The sequence below is a fragment of the Gambusia affinis genome, linkage group LG19 (assembly GCF_019740435.1).
Source record: "Gambusia affinis linkage group LG19, SWU_Gaff_1.0, whole genome shotgun sequence".
NCBI lineage: Eukaryota > Metazoa > Chordata > Actinopteri > Cyprinodontiformes > Poeciliidae > Gambusia > Gambusia affinis.
In genome coordinates this window covers 23,090,056-23,109,710 of record NC_057886.1, presented here as the reverse complement: position 1 = coordinate 23,109,710, position 19,655 = coordinate 23,090,056, and the positions used below count along the sequence as shown (strand labels likewise).

The 19,655-nt window shown below is 39.9% G+C and overlaps 1 protein-coding gene and 2 long non-coding RNA genes across 3 annotated transcripts in view; 2 read left to right on the top strand and 1 right to left on the bottom strand.

Moving 5' to 3' along the window:
• Positions 1–6,210, bottom strand: part of grin2ca (glutamate receptor, ionotropic, N-methyl D-aspartate 2Ca) — a 59,370-nt gene extending 53,160 nt beyond the window's left edge. The window contains exon 1 of the mRNA XM_044101248.1: positions 5,241–6,210. The gene's annotated coding sequence lies outside the window, so the exon portion shown is untranslated. The remainder of the gene's footprint in view (positions 1–5,240) is intronic.
• Positions 1–19,655, top strand: part of LOC122822521 — a 93,486-nt gene that overhangs the window by 55,121 nt on the left and 18,710 nt on the right. The gene's annotated exons all lie outside the window — the stretch shown is intronic.
• LOC122822522 lies at positions 10,939–14,497 on the top strand. Its single transcript, XR_006369157.1, has 2 exons — positions 10,939–11,353; positions 14,286–14,497. It is a non-coding gene; the product is annotated as an uncharacterized LOC122822522 (long non-coding RNA).

The following is a 19,655-nucleotide window of genomic DNA, read 5'->3' as shown; positions in this document are numbered from 1 at the left end:
ATCAATCAAAGGGCGTTGAAGCTTTGGTCGGTCTCTCCGTGCATTAAGGGATTTAAATACGGAGGAAGGAAATGGAGCAGCTGGATTTTCTGAGCTGTTATCAGCAGCTTTTAAATGCCACAACAGATGGAAAAGTGTCCACTTGTGCTTTGACAATTTTAACTTTGATCTACACCCCAACCTGTTTGGTCGAGTTAATATAACAAGACGTTATGAAGTGGGATCAGTGTGTGTATGCGCATATTTTTACACACAATTATTCCATCAGCTGTTCCTTGGATTTATGTTTAGTAGCTAAAAATCTTTAGTGTTGTAGCTGTAGAACGTGTTATGTCTGAGGGCTTGACATGATCCTCTGGTAATAATATTCCTGCTTGGACCCGGTGTTCTGACCTGACAGTGAGCCCATCATGCCAGGTAACTTGGAGGTCCTCCGCTGATGTTTGGCGGCTGCTCTGCCGTATGTAAAGCAGGGATCAGTGTAAACCCGGTTAAGCTGAAACTGTGCCCACCGGTGCAGAACCAGAACAACCCCCGCCACCTCTGCCGCTGAGCCAGCTGTCACCAGCCTGCTCTCATGGAAGACTCGCGCTCTGTCCACGCATGCAGCCGACCTCTGACCTGCACACACAGGCTGTAATCCACGTGTGAGCAGACCACTTTGTTCATAATCTGTCCTGTCTGTGAGTGTGGGGTCTTGTGCTTTCAATTACTCTATTTTTCCCTGGTAACTTCCACTTCACTGTCATTAACACATTTTCTGAGATACAACTGATGGTAGAAAGGAGGAAAGAGGTCATGAATGGATGTTTTCAGCCACATTAAAGAAATGCACTATGACTTGAAGGGAACAGTTTTGTTTTATCAAGCTATATTTTAATTTGAAATGTAAAAAAACGTCACCACTTCAACTCTGTGGAGTTCTGGTACAGAGTACAGTTTGACAATAAAATTATACCAATTTAGATCACAATTTAAATTTTTTTTCTTTTCAGATTTTAGGTTGATACAGACCTTAAATATATAGAAAAAATTTATAACCAATGATACTAAGAGTTGTCCAGCACTGGACCAATCATGACTACAGAAGGGCTCCTGTAAAGTTACAGGAGACGGTTAATGTCTGTGTGGCTGCAGCTTCTTATTACCAATGTGCTTCATTACTTCTGTCGTAAGTAAAAAGACAGAAGACATAGTTTACAAAAACGGTCCGTACAGTTCAATCATGTGGAGGTATCTCCACTATTTTATATACGGACAAAAAATTAATTAGCAAACACTGCAATTCATGTAGCGCTCATGTTCCGAAGATGTCTGCTAATACCACAACACTGAAAAGCAAACACAAAGCAATCTTCTCCATAATCATTTTTGGGTTTTAATTTTCTGTGGAAATGATGTCATTGATTTTGCAGAAATTAATTTGCATCTAGAGATGGTGAAGTAGTCCTTTATCTTACTGGAGGATTGTTTAAAACGTGTCTTAGACCCACACTGCCTTCCAGAACCATCTTTCAGGCTTTGTTGATCATTTTTGGCTGCAATTCTGAAGTGACAATGGCGCATGTGGTAATACTGAAGAAGTGTGCAACAAAGAAAGCCAAAAAAAGCCCAAAGTACGTCACGATCACAAGTCACCTCTGCCAGCTGAGACACCAGAACATTTTGTGTCACTTTTTGTTGGCCTGATTCCTTCAGATGATTCTTGCAAAGTCGAACGCCTCATTCTCTTCGGACATTTAAAGATGTCTCGTGGGCCAACCTAACACACACACACACATGCACTTTGCCTCTAAGGTTATCATTGTCATCATTCTTCACTGAGATGCTCCACACCGTGTCGTAGCTCAGGGCTAAATATGACAAATGAAGCGGCACACATGCAAAGGCGAACAGAAAACGATTAGACTAATCGATTTCCTGCATGTGCACACGCTTGGACCACACATGCACCCTCAGGTTGGATCCGTGAAAGGTAGAGGAATGACAATAAAACAGAGGCGATGCCAGCACCACCCCCGTCCTTCGTTTCTCAGCCCACAACGTGTCAGTTTTCCCTCTCAACAGGGACAGGACGGTAGACGGCAAGCGGCGCTGCGCCGTGAATATAAATGGGTCTGGAGTCTCTGTTGTGCCTGCGAGAGCAGCCGTAAACTTAGAGCAACACAGCCTGCTACAAATTGTCTGCCACATATTTAAGATCTCATCTCAAAGCTTGCAAAAGCGCTCTCAGCACCGCTGTGACAGATCAGCGCCGGAGCGTCTCCCCGGATCCTCAGGTTTCTACAATGTGGAGACGAATAGATCATGTGATGATGCACCGTCACCTGATTGGGAGTGAGATTTACAACTCTCTGTCATGACCTTGGGTGGATGGCTCTGATATCCTGCAGCCATCCTTTGCTTGCAGTAACAGGTTTACTGTCCTGGATGCTTGCAGCTGCTTGTCAGTCAGTGTGGATAAAACAGATATCTGTGCAGCCAGGTGTGCCTCTTGTTTTAGTTTTTCCATTTTTCCACACATGTCCTGCCAGTCTAAGAGGAACTAAGTTCCTCTTAGTTTTTCAGACAGAGAAGAGAGTGTCAGGTATGAAGACAGCAAACATGTTACTATTGCATTATAAATTAGAGTACCATAAAAAAACTCATTCATTTCAGTAATTCAGTGCAAAAAGTGCCTTGGCTGATACTTGTGCAAACAACTTAAGTTCAGTAGACTCAGCCCGATTGGGAAATAAATTGTAACATTTGACACATTTTTAGTTGGTGTCAAACGTACCAAACCCTTGAAAAGCTCTTTAGCGACAAAAGCAAAGGAGGTGGATTAGCAGAGCTGCTATCAACTGATAGTGTCATCCAGGAAGTGTTACTGTAGAATATTGTCTCTGCTGCCTGGATATTGAGCTGTTAGGAGCAACTGTGTTCAGTCAGAGGTATCTTCAGAATCGCTGGAAAACTGACTACTGCTAGTGGAGAGTCAGTCCTGCCTACAGCATCACCATCCCCAACGCATGTTGGAAGATACTTGGACAATATGAGTTACAACAACATTTAATCTACCTAAATAAAGAATTTTTTAACCAAATTTAAGTTTTGGTTGTTGAACCTGGTAACCGGTTACTAACACCAGCATTAAATAACAGACTTCTTTGCTTTGTGAATAAAACATGCAGCTGTTACAAAAAGGACAATTTGTTCTGTCCTTACTTTGTTTTGCGTGAATTAAGTCAATCCTTGTTCTTATTGCCGTCAAAGTACAAATGTGTTGTTGTGTCATAAGGGCATGAAATTGTAAAAAGGACAGAAAAAAAAGGAATTTAATCACAGCATGTATCAGTTGTTATTGATCAGCCTCTACTTCAGTCTGACATCCAGCTGCAGATTCCTCCATCATGCTTGTTGGTGTGTTGCTCCTGGCAGCGATCTTTGTGTGTGTGAGATTATATGGTGGTGTTTCGCATTGGTTTCTTTGCTCTCTGATACCCACACACACAGACGAATGTACGTATGGATGTTTGAATTGCACACGCCCGTGTACATCCAATTACTGAAGCCAAGATATGGTTGGCATAACATAATGAAGAGCCATTTTTCAGCAGCCTAACTGGTGCTGCGGCATCTCACCCCACATTCTGCTTTATTCTGTGAAATAAATGGAGGGAAACATGTTTTCACCTGTGGAACGGACAATTTTGTCCCCATTTCTATATAGGACATTAGTTGAGTTACTTTTGTTGGGTTTTGAAATATTGGTAACCATGAAATAACCCTGTAAATATTGAATTAATCTAGATAAATTACTTAGAAGTAGAAAAGAGCATTGCCACTATTATAAAATCTAAAAATGATGGCCGGGACTTTATTGCATTCATTTAATTTAATTAATGAAAGTAAAAAGAATTAAAGCAACTAATCACATTTTTCTATTTTATGTGCAAAAGTTTAGAACCAGAACCTTTGTATTGTGTTTCTAGTAGGCCAGTAAATTTGACGCACAAACATCTGCAAAGAACAGCGACAAAGCTGACGGTGGGCTAGTTTCTACTTCAAGAAAACAAAAAAGAAGACGTTGGAAAAGACTATTGTTGTGTTCATGTTAAGCTAAAAGTAGTTATCCCATCAGCGAAACTCCTGAGGCCTGAAATAGCAGCTCAATGCTAACCATGCTGCTAATGCTAACACGTTTCTAAAGAATGATCAGGGATTCCTCAAGCACTGGAAAGCTGAACTTTACACCAATCTGATGGTTGAAGAACCAGGATAACTGATTAAAAACTCTAAATATCTTTATTATTAAGCTCAATAATCTATAATTTAGAAAAAAAAAGGTTTTTGTATTGAGTGTTGCTTATTTTAATTAATTGGATTAATTATAAACAATTAACTTGATTAAAAAGTTCTGCCGCTGTTGAGAACAAGCCAAGCTTTTTTCTGTGATATATTTAGTAGGTATCTGTAAAAATATGGATCTTTGTCATACATATTTAGTTATTTACAGACTCGGACCAGAAGAAGTTTCCTTTCTTTCAACCAACCTTTGCTGACCTGTGACCTTGATGTCATTGATGGACCTGATGGATTAATGTGTAGAAAAAAATTAACCCAGGATTTAAATTATTATCATTAATTACAGGTGAATCTTGTGACTGGTATAGTTAAAGTATTCTGATGATGCTGTGGCATTATTATAGTAGCACCACTGCTGTTCATTTTGTCTTTTCATTTCTCTATTTTTACAAAAGTATTTTTCTTTCTCTCTGTTTCCAGTTCTCTCTCTTTAAAATCCTTTTGTTTATCTGTTGTTTTGGTTGTTCTGGCATCCTGGGTTTTTATTGGCAGTTCAATTTGCCCTGCAGCAGCATCTCATGTCCAGCAGGCAGGTATCAAAAAAGATTCTGGTTACAGTGATGCATCGATCCACTCTGCTTAATCTCCTCCGGAGCGGAGTGTCTGAAAGCAACAGTTACAGTCACCAAACATCTACAACTTGTGTAAAAGCCAAACACAACATCCAGATGTTTGATCGGATCCTCTGCGCTCTGATAATTCTCAGAGAGAGGAAGACACTAAACACTGAGGCACAGTTGGGAGAGCAGCAGAAAGCATCCCTATCTGGCTCCCAGTTTGGGAAAGTGGGAACATTTGATCATGCGTTGTACGATTTCCAGCAGCTCACATTTGAATGAAGTGATAGTGACACATGAAAGCAGCACAAAGTGTTGGATGAAGGTGATCTTTACCTGCAGCGGCAGCTCACATCCAGCTCTGGCTCATCACCACTCATCCCGTGTCCTCGGCTTCAGCTGTCCTTCCCCACGTTTTTTTTTTTTTCCTCTCCTATCCTTCCTCTTCGTTCTTTTTCTTCCTCTCCCTTCCTCCTTCCTCTTCCTCCTCCTGCACTTGTTTGAGTCTATTTCAGTAGCAGCAACAGTCGAGCCCGCTGCGACTGTGGCATGGTTTCCAGCACTTTGGCAGAAGGTCACATTATCACTCGCTGGTTAAAAGGGAGGAGGGAAGAAGAAGAGGAGCAGGAGGAGGAAAGGAAGAAGTGATGGAGGTGAGCAGGTGTCAGAGTTTGAAATTAAATCATGGTTTCCCCTGTAATTGTTCCAGGATAAAGTTGAGACAGGAGTGTTTTCAGGTCAGATGATAGATTTCAGATTACAGAGCAGTTATTTACATTTCACCCCTGGGACTTCAAATAGCCTTAAAACTTCAGCCATGTTAAATTTGAGAAGAATCCTCCCGATTCTGACCCTTCGTTTCGCTCAGCGTTGTCCGGTTCAAAAAGATGCAGAAGTACCCCATGTTTGGTTGAGACAATCCTCCACGCTGTGAGCCCCGTCTTTCACGCACTCTGCAGGGTGACCCAGCCTCCCTGTCTTCCCCTCCTCTGGTGCAACCAGCCACTCCATCAAATTAAGAGTCAGAGAAATGCTCCAGCTGCCCGGGATGAGGCTGTCAGCGGCCAGCGACAGATGGCCGGAGTCGGGGTCCAGATGCCAGTCAGCTGCCGGACTTGGGAAGCAATTGGACGCTCTTCTTGGCCTCCTTGGAAGCACAACTTCCTCTCTTCTTCTTTAAGCAGCACTTGTTGTTCAGTTGTGCTTGTTTGTGTTTCGTCTCATTTCCCCACCTGGATCCCTCCTCCCAACATCAGCAGAGCTCCTGCTCTGGCTCCAGCAGCCGGCTGTAATCCTGACTCCTACATTCATGTCACAGGAAGGGCTTGTGAGCTCTAATCATTATGTAGTAAGGATTTATCCTCAAACTCTCCCTCCCTCCTCCAGCGCTCCCTCCCTCACCCATCCCGTTGGTTTCCCTCACTCTGCTGTTGGCACACCGGCTGTCCTACAACTCTCAGCATTTCAACAGCCTCCATCACGCATCGCTTCTCCTTTTTATGCAATATCTCTGCCTATTCTGGCTTGTTGCGTTTCGGCTCTCCACAAGTTTGCCCTTGAAGAAATCTCTGGGACAGACTGAGTCAGTGATCTGTTTTCCTTTCTGTGTTTGCACCGGTTTCCAGTGAACAGTAAGCAAGCATCTACTCACTTCTTAGTTTATATTAACTTTGTAAATTAAGAACAAAATTACATGTCAGTGCATAGTGAAAAAAAACAGTGTTGCTGTTGCATATTTCATCCACCAGAGTGCAGCATTATGATTGTCCTTCTCTGTGTGTCTGAAGACTTCCCAGTCCTCTGGTAAAATTTCTCAGTTTCAGGATAGATTCAGGAACATGTTTGGTTTGGTTTGAGGTCCTGGATTGAGTTCTGGTACCAAGGCTGGCTTGAAAGGAACTTTTACAAACATCCAGATTGAATCTAATAAGGTCTTTTTTGTAAAACTGTGTGAAGGTTGTTCGTCTTCCTCAGGAATAAGAAGAGACACCCAGGTTCTGGCTTTATTCTCAATGATGATGTCAGACATGGAATTACATCATTTCCTGTTGCCCTACCACCACCAACATAAATGAACAAAAGTAATTTTTAACCCTTCTGTGGTTGTAAAAGATGGGTTTTGTATTTTGTGTCCGATCCAATGGGGTCGCAGGAAAGTTCTTGTCCCATGATGGAAATGGTGTTTGACCTAATCTTGTTTCTCTGCAACTCTATAATCGTCTCAACTATTTGACTATTTTTTTGATAATCAATTGTTGAGCAATGGAATAAATGGGTTTTATCAATTAATCAAATTTTTATTTTTTGAAGATGGAAAATCTTCAATTTTTTTTGCCCAAAAATATTCCTTGGGTTTTTGTAGTTCAGAGACTCAAGTGTCACTAAAAGCCACATGCAACTCTCACTTTCTCAACTCTTTGCCCAACATCATCACTTGTGAGAGAAAAAGTGAACACAGTTTCATCATTTCTCAGGTTTTTCATCCCTTCCTAATATCAGGGTTTTAATATTTTTGACTTGTGCTGCTTAAATACCCTAAAACCACTTGTCCAAAATATCGTCCACCTTTTACTTTCTGGTAATTATCAACTTCTATCCTACCTGGAGTACTTAGTCATTGTCTTCTTTGGTCTTTCTTTTTCTTCTCTTCTGTTGCACATCTTTTAGCCGGAGATGGCACCCTGCTGTGTCACAGTAGTAACATAATCAACGTTCAGCACTGTGGTGGTTACTGAATCTGGTCAAGCTCTTTATTTCCACCTCAGTCCTGAAGTTTATAACTCAGAACTTTTTTTAAAAGTTGGGCACATTGAGACAAACCGGCTTTTCTCTCTTCTCGCCACCAGTTTGATGCATGAAGCCATTTATCTACATTTTCTTGTTTATCTCAGGACACCATTCCGAGTTTGAGATCAGAAATCTAGGGCTGTTGTAAACAAATATTTTAGTAATCTATTGATTATTCTTACGATCAATCAAGTAATTGGATAAAAAAAATGAAGTAAAACATTGGTAAATCTAACATAACAGCAGTATTGCATAACAATATTATTATCCCATGTCAACATCAGTCCAATTTTTCACAGTCGAGTTTCCCTAACAAGTTTTCTGTAGTTTAGAAAATTAACTCGTAACAAAAAGAGCTCACTTTCCAAATTAACCTGAAGAAAAGTTATACAAAAATCTGAAATTATTTTAAGTTTAATAATAGAGGCAGACTTACAAATACGCTTATAAAAACTGTCTATACTCCAGCTTTTAGTTTATGCATTCATCTTCAGTCAATTTAATAGATGAACTCTCACCTTGCCCAGACATTTATAGCTTTTGTTTTGTCAGCGACAGGATTTGACATCTTCGTTCGTCACACACAGAAACTCGTCTACCAGCTACGTGGCGCCACAATGAGCTCTTCCACCCATGTGTTGAGACCGGGATGATATGAAATAAATTCTCCGGTTCGTCCGTAAAACTACACTTACATTAATTATCTAATGCGTGGGGGTGTCGTGGTGGCGTAGGGGATAGCGCGACCCATGTCTGGAGACATTGAGTCCTCGATGCGGCCGTCGCGGGTTCGACTCCCGGACCCGGCGATATTTGCCGCATGTCTTCCCCCCTCTTCTTCCCCTTTTCCTGTCAGCCTACTTTCATATAAGGGACACTAGAGCCCACAAAAGAGCCCCTGGAGGGAAAAAAAAATAAAAAATTATCTAATGCGCAGCTGCCCGCAGTGTTCAGTCTAACAGCTCACCTGTATAGATACACCTGCAGCGCTCTTCCCCGCTGTTCGCTCTGAACCGCCACCAGGCAGCAGCTACAGGAGGAGAAAAGCTGCCGTACTCCAGGCATCAGGCCAGTCATTTAAAGACGCCTATTGGTCCCCCGAAAAACGATAAAGACCCAGACATTATCATCAATCAATAAAATCCTTCCAGGCCGAACTTGAAAACTGGATGTTATGCTTCCAACACTTAGCTTTCGTCAACAACCCAGCTGGAAGTGAGAGCGCTGGGCAACGCAAGTAATAACGCGGCTGGAACACGGTGCGCTAAATAATAATACATATTTTAATGAAGCTTCGAGGCAGATCAATTTTGCTCTAGGAATTTTAATAATCGAGTCATTCGAGGAATCGTTTCAGCCCTGCAGAAAACCAAATCCAGATCTCTTCTTCTTGTGATCTCTTCTTTTTGTTCAGAAGAGAATAAATTAGAAGCAATGTTGATGTAAATAAACCCAACAAGTTTGTCTCTTGGCATGTAGTGTTTAGCTCTCCCTCCCAAAGTGTTTCCTTATTTTGGGGTTGTATGATGATGAACCTACAAATGTGATGCTGAAGTCGTAAGATATCAAGCTCAGATGTTTATTTTATGGAAAACTTCATATTTGTGTTATGTGCCATTAATGTATGGTTGTATTATTGCTCTGTAAAAATAATAAAAGTGTAAGTTCTAAAAAAAAAAAATGAAGAGAATAAATTGTTGCAGTTTCAGGCCACATTTGCAGGTTTGAACCTGGCATCTTGCAAACACTTCACCTCTCTGTCTCCTAGCTGTAGTACGGTGCTCGTTTTCCCCATATGGATGAATCTCTTGAAAAATGAATCCTTTGAGGCTGGAGGACTCGTGGGGATTTTATGGGCTTGTCAGAGCTGCACTGAGAGATGTGACAGGGAGGCCATATTTGTTTCTCTGCAGCCGGCGCTGGAGGCGGTGCTTCATGACCTCATCAATCGCCAGACAATAACGATCCCGCCTCTTGTTATCAACAGCTTATAAAGTTAGCTTCACAGTGATCAATAAGGCAAATGGATAAGAAAATAATCCAATGTTAAATTGCCTCAGTGTGTTATTTCAGTTTAGAGATAGTCTGGAGAAAACAGTGACAATAAATGATACAGTCATAATGAATAAATGTGAATATTGTAGAAAAGTTCATTTACTTCAGAACCTCCATCACTAAGCACAGATGTTTTCACATTTTTATTTTTGTTAATTATGATTTTTTTGCTTCCGGCAAATGAAAACAGCATTTAAGATTTGAATATCACAGCAGAGTAGGGCAGCGACTAATGTTTTAATAACTGATTGTTCTGATGATTAATCAATTAATTATATACAAAAATTAGCATACTCTTCAGATTTTTCATTTAAACTCTCAAATCTTTTTATATAATATTACAAATGTATTAAAATATACAAATAAATAAGTCGACTCATTTTTTTAGGTAGAAAAATAAACATTTTATTGCCTATAATTCAGTAACATGGCATTCCTTAAATTAATTAGAACCGAGTGATGCTAAAACTTTGTAGCTTGAGGAGTTTTGGCTTAAAGATACTTACAGTCAACTGTATTTTTATTTTAAATAGAAAATGTGTTTTTTATTTTGTACAGTTTTGGTTTAATTACTGCCCTGTTGTTTTTTCAGCAAGTTGCCTTTTTTGAGTTTACGATTGATTACTAAATTAGTTTACAATTACTTAAATTATTGATTCACCGTGATTAATTTGATTAATCATTTCAGCCCTAAAACAAAGCAATAAAAACATTTAAATATAAAAATGTGGGCTGAATGAAAGTATGTTTGATACTTGTTTAGAAGTTATTTTTAAAAATACGTTTTTAATCTGACTAGCCTCATTAGAACTGATAATCTAATTTATTTGTAACAGTCTGAAGTGCATCTTATTTATTATTGCAGAATTGTTAAAAAGTAAATGCACCTCTGATACCAGCTGTACATGCAGGTCAGTGTAAAAAAAATACGACTTTGCTTTGTTTAAAATATACAGAATGTGGGTGAAAAGAAAAGTAGAAACTGTATATTTATGACGTTTTGATTACATTTGGGTGGAATCTGTGAGCCAGTAAAAGAAAAAAGTATGAACTGTAATGAAAAAGTTTTAAAATTTAATCTTATAAATCTACTAAAATGTAAAATCTTAGTACACAGCCACCAGGAGTCCTTGATCTAAACTCAAATCTAACTGTAAGGCTTTGACTAGGCAGGTGGGCCGATGGAGGAGGAAGTAACACATGAGGGCGACAGCAGAGGGAAAGGCTGACATATGCTCCCTCGCTCTGTGGCCTGGCCTTCCTGCTTCATCACGCAATATGGCTGAACTCTGAATATTATCCTCTCGTACGGCAAACCCGGCGTCATCTCGGCCGTTGCCGCTGCCTTTACCGTCACGCTCTCCTCCTGTGTATATCAGGTTGCTCTGAGCTATTTTCAGCAGAATTTCAGCGGCTGAGCTGTGACAAAACAGCGAGTTAAAAGGCTAAACTGGGCTGTGGTCCTTCCCAGGAGAGGGACTGGATTTATCCCAGTTGTCTCAAAGTATCGACCAGCAGTGGTTCAGCAGGGTTTCTCTGTTACAAGCTGTGGTTCTTGGTGACGCCTTCATGGAAAAACGTACATAAATCCTTTGCTACAAAGTCAGGTAAGGTTGTTGATCCATTGTGAATCACACAGTTGTAGTTCTACATAATGAGTGGTCTAACCCTGACATTTTCCTTTTTCCTCCAGCTGTGATTAAAAAAATACTGGTTTTAATGGCTACAATTTAGTCATAAAACATAAACATATTTAGTGGCCACACTAGAATGGAAATAAAAATAACCTTTAATGTCACACAATGGGGAAACTTTACACAATAACAGCAAAAAGACAAAGATGTATATGTTGATTAGTTGTTAAGCATCAAACTGAACGTTTACATTCCAGTTCTGACTGAAACAGGAAATGTTTTGGTTGATTCATGGAGCAATTCTCTGTTGGGAATTTTATCCTCTGGTCCGAATCAGATTATTATTGATTATTTATCAGTTGATTATTTTTTTGATGGTTCGGCTCCTTTTCACAGAGGAAATCACAAGCGAACCAGAAGAGCGTTCGGTCTGGTTGTTGGTCAGACTGAACGCTCTGTTGTGAGGGCGGCTGCACCAGATGTAGGTACAGGAAGCAGGTCCTGTGATTCAGCGGTAGAAACGGTTTCTTACACTGAATTATTTTGAGATGTCTTCAAAGTTGAAAGAATACAGTTTGCAAAAAGTACGTGTAGAATTTATTAGTTGGTTCCAACTACATGCTTCTAATGAACTACTGGAATAAAACTGAAATACTTGGTGACAGTTTCTGTCCTGAGGCTGAGCCGTGTGCCGTATTTACGTCTGTTTCAACCAGACATTGTCATCTGAGTCTGTGTGTTCATTGGACGTCCTGAGGCAGGTGTGTGTCGCCATCCAGCAGCCTGCAGCCTGGGCCCAACCTGTTGGGTCATTAAGCATCTGTGCTTTCTGAGAACCGCTGCCAAACGTAGGCCTGTTGCCTGATGAATGATGCGCTCTCTGGACGCCGATCAGGCCATTCATACGATTTCCCACGCACATCACAGAAGCAGCAAGTCGGACATGAGTAAATGAAGACAAAATGAGGCTTTGGCAGTTAGAAATGGCTTGCATGCCGTCAGAAACTGTAAAACATGCAGCTTAGCTTGACCTGTATGTTTAATTGCTACTGAATTAGTTCATCAGTGCTTGATGCTGACAAAACTGTCAAGCAAGCTTTCATTAGCAATTCATCGTACAATGTTCAACTTCTACTGCAGATTTCCAACAGTGAAATATTTACTGTCTAGCTTATCAGAATAAGTCAATAAGGTTTATTTGTACAGCACATTTCAGCAGCCTGGCAGTTCATAGTTCTTTACATCCTGGAAACATAAACATTAAAAAATACTTAAAATAAATAGACAGACATATCTGAGAGAAAGTATAACACCCTGTTATACTGTTTATTCACAGCAAATACCGACTCTGCAGTAAGTGAAGACCTCACCAATTTCTCTAAGAAAATATATTTTCTAAAGGTGCGATTGACTTGAAATTCCCACGAACAGCCAACAAACCCAGTCCACACATGCCAAGAAATTCAACCTCTGCTGTCCATTAGTGTTGTCAAAGTAATTAATACCTGGATATAATCAATACTAATCATTCACAGAGACATTTCTACCACTTCTCCTCCTCTGAGCTCAGCTGTCCACTATCAGCTCAGTTGCAGCAGAGAGATGCAAACACAACAACTAACCGTTAAACATTGCAGCTACCTTTAATGTTTGCGGCTTTAAAAGCAAAGCTCTTCGTTTCTGATGCAGGACAGCAACTTTTTCTGTTTGGTTCACTTATGATTTACTGGAACTGCACTGAAATGTTTTCAGTGCTGAATTATTTATGCTCATAAAAGCAGGGAGGAAACATGCTAACATTAGCTTAGCTGTTCAGCAATATGTCTTGGATATAAACACTGAGATGGAGCTTAATGTTTTTAAAATGTTTACTGAATTAACTCAGGTTCAACCGGATCTGGAACATTAATAATTTATCCTTAGTTTGTCCTCAAACCAGGAGATGCAGTTTAGCCCAAACAAAAATTATAAATCCTGGACAGATTTTGTACAGGCAAATGTCTTTTAACACCTCACAATAAAGTAGAACATTTACAAAATATTTTTATTAATTTGCAGAGAAGTTACTAAACTCAGACAGGATGAAGTTGGTAACTGGATGAAAACCAGCAGCCAAGTGGTTTGAAATGAAAGAAAACATGTTTAATAGTTTTATTTTAATCCTCCACACATTTAAAAAGTGTGCAAAAATTAAACCAATATACAGTTAAAACTAAAAGTTTACATACACCAAATAAAACATCACAATCCTTTTTGTTTTAGATCAGTTAGAATCACCAAAAATGTTTGAATATATCAGATTATTTATAAATGCCTTCAAAGTCTGAAATTTACATACATTTTTCTCAATATTTGGTTGATGGTCCAACTTTTGCTGGAGTTTTGACCCATTCTGACACAAGAACAAAATCCAAAGACCTTGTGAGGATGATGCTGATCCTCATAAAGCAGAGTGATTATACACAGTGACACGTGAACTGAAAAGCCGCTCGGTGAGGAGGAAGCCATTACAGCAAAGAAAACATCTAGAAACCAGATGGTAGTTCCCAATGCTGAAGGAAATGCAGGTAAAGTTATAGTTCCAGCTGTAAATGCAACACCTTGAGTTAGAGTCTTGAAAATTATTCATAACAGAAAACAAACATTTCCAAACGTTCAGTCAGAAGTTAGGAATCTTTGTACATAAACAGTTCATATTTTGAATTCTTGAATATCACTTTAGGAATTTAAATAATTGGGTCATCAAATGCCAAACATGTATAATCTGTAATGTGTGAGGAATTAAAGGCTTTCAGGTTGAGTAACTCCAGTTAATATTCATAAACGCTCATAAGAGCAAAGATTAGTTGAATTTTAATCTTTTTCCCCTCCTCTTCTCTTTGAATCACTGTCGGATTCTCTGCAGGCCGGCTACACTAGTTAGCACCAACCCTGAGGTTTCACACACACGCAGCGCAGCAGACAGGCGGCTGCTCTCTTAACCAGTGTAACAGCGCCCTCCGGAGGCCAGCTAGAGGACCGTTTCAACATCCTTCAAACATCCGTTAGTTTTGTTTTGCCTTCAAATCCTTTCCTGTTAAAATGATAATAAAAATAAAACAGTTTTCATGTGAAACATGTGAAGAGTCCTCCGCTCCATTTCCGGCTCTGCCTCCACCTGCATGTGTTTGTTTGGCTGCTTTTCCACGAGAGCGTCCCTGCCAACTCCTCGTATAATCCACGGGGTAAATAAAAATGGATTTGGCTGGAGCAGACTCTCAGTAAGCTGCCTTAAACCAAACAGAGCTCTACTGAACAGTCTCTCATGTACATCACCACCTTTATTACTGTTTATTAAACCAATGTTAGACCTGCATGTACACATCTCCCCCATATTAACTGAAACAGCTCAGATGCTGCCTAAAACACTTACATCTCAACCAAACCCAGAAGTAAAACAATTTTCTCTTTGGTGACAATTTCCCTGTGAGGAAAAGCAACATAATTTTTGCTGATTTTAGAGAGCAGAGGGTGTAAGGGAGAGTGTTTCCTGGCACGGCGCTCTGGCCTCCCTCCGTCTCCAGAGGCCTCACACGACAGACGGGTCGCAGCGAAGCCGCAGTTTAAATCCGGTGTGCAGATGGACACCAGTAGTTGTTCTAAATCCCGAGCGCCTTGGCACCGGGCGAACGCAGAGAGGCTGTGGCGTTATCGGGGCGATGTGATAGCTGCTCCGTGGATCACATGTGGGCCAGACGGGACTCAGGTACCATCAGCTGTCAGAGATGTTCTTGGACTGGATTTATTTTTGCTTTTGGATCATTAATTCTGTACAGGCTCACCCTCTCAAATCATTATGCTGTTAACCACTTTCTGTCGCAGCTCTTTCTGACTTTGTCTCTACAACATCAGAATAGTAATGTTTAGGATTCGTGCAGAATAATCTTTTCAGTAAAAATGGAAGTCTCACTATTCAGATAGGAATCGCTCCATGTTGGCCAGACAGCGAATAAACTTCCTAATTCCTGCTCAGTTGATCAAAGTGGAAAACTGGCTCTTATTGGGGAGAGCTTTAATCACACATCTTATTTGTTCTGGTTGGTACTCATCTCGTTTTGTTTTTTATTATTTGACGTGATGCTGAGGAATCCAACTGTTAAAGTCCAAATGCTCTGAAATGAAGGCATTTCCTTTGCCTTCATGAATGTTTGTAATTTAAAAATATAAAATATGAACAGGAACATCTCAATGTAGCAGGGATTTTTTTAGGATTCTGCAGGCCCATGAATATCTCTATTGCTATCCATATATCTATAACCATCCATCTATTTATTTTATCCAATAGATGGATGGGTTACTAGTTGTCATAATGTTTCTTTTACCTGCAATAATCTTCTACAGTAGAAGGAGGAACTGGATATTCCTGATTTTCTACATTTAGATTTTATATCCTGGAGTGAACAGAGGGTGCACTTATTTTCACCGTCACTCTGCTTGTTTTAGATCTACTTTAATCTACCTGAATAGTCAGATGTGTCATTTTTAGTGGTTTGTCTCCACCCTCTGGACATGTAGTGTAACTGCAGATTGTTTTGTATTGCCTGTAGTTTAGTTCAGTGGGTAGAAATCTTTCCCTTCAGCCAGTCAGTGTGTCGATGATGGATGTTAAATCTGAAGCTTGTTTTTCTCAATCTTTCCTGCAGATACTTTCTTAATTGACAATAATGTTCCAGTTTTATGTAGCTGCTGCTGTTCCTCTCATCTGATGAGTCGGTGAGATCTTCTCTCTGAGATGTTGGTGAAAGCGGCTGCAGATGGCTGGTAGTCGGGCCGAGTGCCGCAGTGTTTGCAGCAGATGGTGGAGTGCTGAGCTGATGGATGCTCTGTCTAAAACTCCAGACAAGAAACCTGCTGCTCCCTCATCATCTGAGGAAACTCCGAGTGGCTGAGCAGGACGAGGCTTCATAGCTCTCAAACATCCAGACAACACACACAGAGAGTGCTGATAAATGTTTTGGCGCCTGATTTATTAGAGCCATAATGTGGTTTGTATTCCGCCCCGCTGAGACTTGTTATTGTTTGATGGGAAAGAGGCTGTTGAGGACTGCAAAATGGAGCTCTGCTTATAAGCTCGGTCCGATGATGGACAGAAAAATGGAGCAATTTTGGATTTGATTATCAACATACAGTACCAATCATTCTTTCATTTAGGGTTGCGTTTCAATTGGATGTTACTTGTATTGCAGTTATACTGCTTATATTACTTATATTGTTTTCCTTCATTGTAAATCTCTGGTTTAAGATCTGCCCACAAGTTTTCAATTGGGTTCCGATCAGGTAAGGAAGGAAGACATGTCAAAAGGTTTTCATGACTTTAATGACTTTACTGACTTGGCATGCAGACCTGGATGCTTGTGATGAAGTATTGTCCCACTTGAAAATCATTGTCTTTTTGAAAGATGCAGACTTCTTCCTGAACCACTGCTTGAAGGAAATGTCTCTAAAAACTCATAATAGGTAGTGGAGTTCATTTTGAGCCCTTCTTCAATCTAAAACGGTTCAGCCAGCTAGAAATCTATTTCTTGGCCCAGTTTTAATACTTCATCTTTTTGTTCAGTGGTAATTGATTTTCAGCCATGTCTCTGAGCTCTGGACATCTGGTACTTCTTGGTAGTTAGCAGACATAGAATGTGCTTGATTTTTAAAAAATTCTGAGCATTTCTTTCTTTCTCAACAGGTTTGTTGCGACCTTGTTTTCTATTTACAACAAAAGCTAGATGGTTCTTTGATCACGCTCCAATATTTGAGGAATTTCAAGAGTGTTGGATCCTTCTGAGAGACTTTTGGTTATTTTGGACTCTTTTTGGTCTTGTGCTTTCACCCATTTTGTCTCAAGAAAAGAAACTGCCTAATTGTCATGTACACTTTGATATTGGGTGTTGCCCTCCATCACCCAGTGGAAGCGGTGGAGGACGCCTCCATAGGGTGGAGCCGTCCTCCTAGTCTTTGCCTTAGTGTCCCAGGAGTCGTAGGGTAGACCAGTGTTTCCCAACCCTGGTCCTCAAGGCACACTGCCCTGCATGTTTTAGGTATTTCCTTGCTTCAGTGCAGCTGATTTCAATTGATGACTGATTAACAGGTTGAATCAGGCACATTAAAGCAGGGAAACCTCTAAAACATGTAGGACAGTGTGCCTTGAGGACCATGGTTGGGAAACACTGGGGTAGACGACGACTACTAATCCAAGTCCATCATGCTTTGGTGAAAAACAATTATTCCTGAGGGGAAAACATTTAAAACAGATGCCAATCTTCCCAGAACTGGACGTCCCAGCAAATTCAACAATGTTTCACAATGTTTTTCATCCTCTTACTCGCTACGTCTGAAACAATCCAAGTCTCGTTTAAGCTTGCAAACTCTTGCAAATCTCTGAAACCCAAAGTCATTACATCACTGAACTGACCCATGAAGAGTCTGTCCAGATGTCCTCCAACCACATGACTGCACCTCAAGGTTTTGACTCTACATGTGTATAAAACAACTGAATTCAAATTCAATTAAATTCAAAACACTGTATTGGTTCCAAATGTAGATTTAACAAAATAATGTAACATTTACTACTTTAGTTCACTGAAAATATCTTTTCTGCTTGACAATGTGTTGATTCACACAAACCACCATTAATAGCAGTTTGTCTCAATCTCCTGTAATAAAACACGCCACAAATAAAAGAAGTAAGATTGTATATGTGAGATTAAAACTTAGCTATAATTTCTAAAATATGTTTTCTGCAAATGTAAAAATGTAAATTGATAAGAGTAAACTGTCTTTAATTACACTCACCTGCCTGTTAATTTCCCATTTAGCTCTTAGTTTTTTACAACTTTATAATTTTAGCTCCTTGTGTGAAAACATGTTGCTGATCTTGAATCTGTTTAAATCATTTTTAGCTAATGGATATCACATTTCTATTATATCCTCACTATTAGCTGCTAAGCTAATACTCATGACGGTGAATTTATGGAGAGGTATCGTTGAACCCAATGTAGCCACAGGTCTATGTGTGTTTATATGCACAGGCAGTAATAATAAGACAGTAATAAGGGATTTAGAGGACTAAACTGTGGGCCAAACCGCCACCAGGAGTCAGCCATCACTTGGCTCATGAATCATCTTTGTTAATTGCGTTCACCATCAAATATGCACAAAGGAGTGCTGTACCTTCAGAAATGACGGCACTTACAGATATCCCCACCGTGTTTTTCTTTGACACCAACAGACTCCTGGTTCTGTGTTCCCCTCTGTTAGATGTGCTGTGATTTGATATATTGGGTCTTTTAGCCCCCACTTTGGCTCAAATCCAAGGCCCATTTGTACAGATGGGATTTTACGTGGGCCATTTTAGCAAAGCACCCTTCCCATAAAGCCAAAGTGTCTCATCACTTCATAATTGTGTGATTATGGTCAATTGCTGTGGTTGGGGTGACAGATTCTATTTGAGCCCAACAGATGCTTTTATCATATTTTAGATCTCCATTTGACCTTAATCAAGCGTTGCATGTATGAATAAAACAGGGAGATAATATTTTAGTGATGAGGCGGATCAGGTGGGAGACGCCAAGGCTCTGAGGAAAGATCAAACACAAACGAGAGGAATACAAACTGCAGGGGCCTCCAGACTGTAGAAGACTGATGAATTACGCCACCATGTGGGAGGTAGAGTACATTGCAGCTAGAGTATAATTTATGATTGGAAAGTACATTTAAACTACAATAAACTCGAATTAGATGTTCTTGCGTTAACATGAATTAGGCTTTAGTACTCCACATTATAAAATACTTCCATATGTGTTATATTTGAAAAAAACCTTTAACAGAGTCTGAATCTTTTCACACACTCCTGTTCTGAAAGAGCTGTGTTATGGCCCAAAAAAGTAGCAGATTCAGAATAATCATTATTTCTTACTTTCTGTAAAGAAGTGGTAAAATAAATAAAGCTGCTAATCCATGAAATCTAAAAGCTTAGAAACCAGGTAGACAGGAAACCTGACCATTGTGAGTCTGTGCAAACACTCACCTTCCCATTGGTGGTTGAGCAGCTGCAGGCAACTTTTTACTAAACTTAACGTCTCAGACACAACATTTAAAGTTTTAGTATTTAAGATCCTGACTCTCAGTTTTAATAATAGGTTAATCTTAAGATGCAATACTTATCATACACAGTTTTATGATAGTAATCATTAGCTGCATTTCTACTACAAATGTTTGTCCATTTTCTGCTAATGTCAAAAAAACC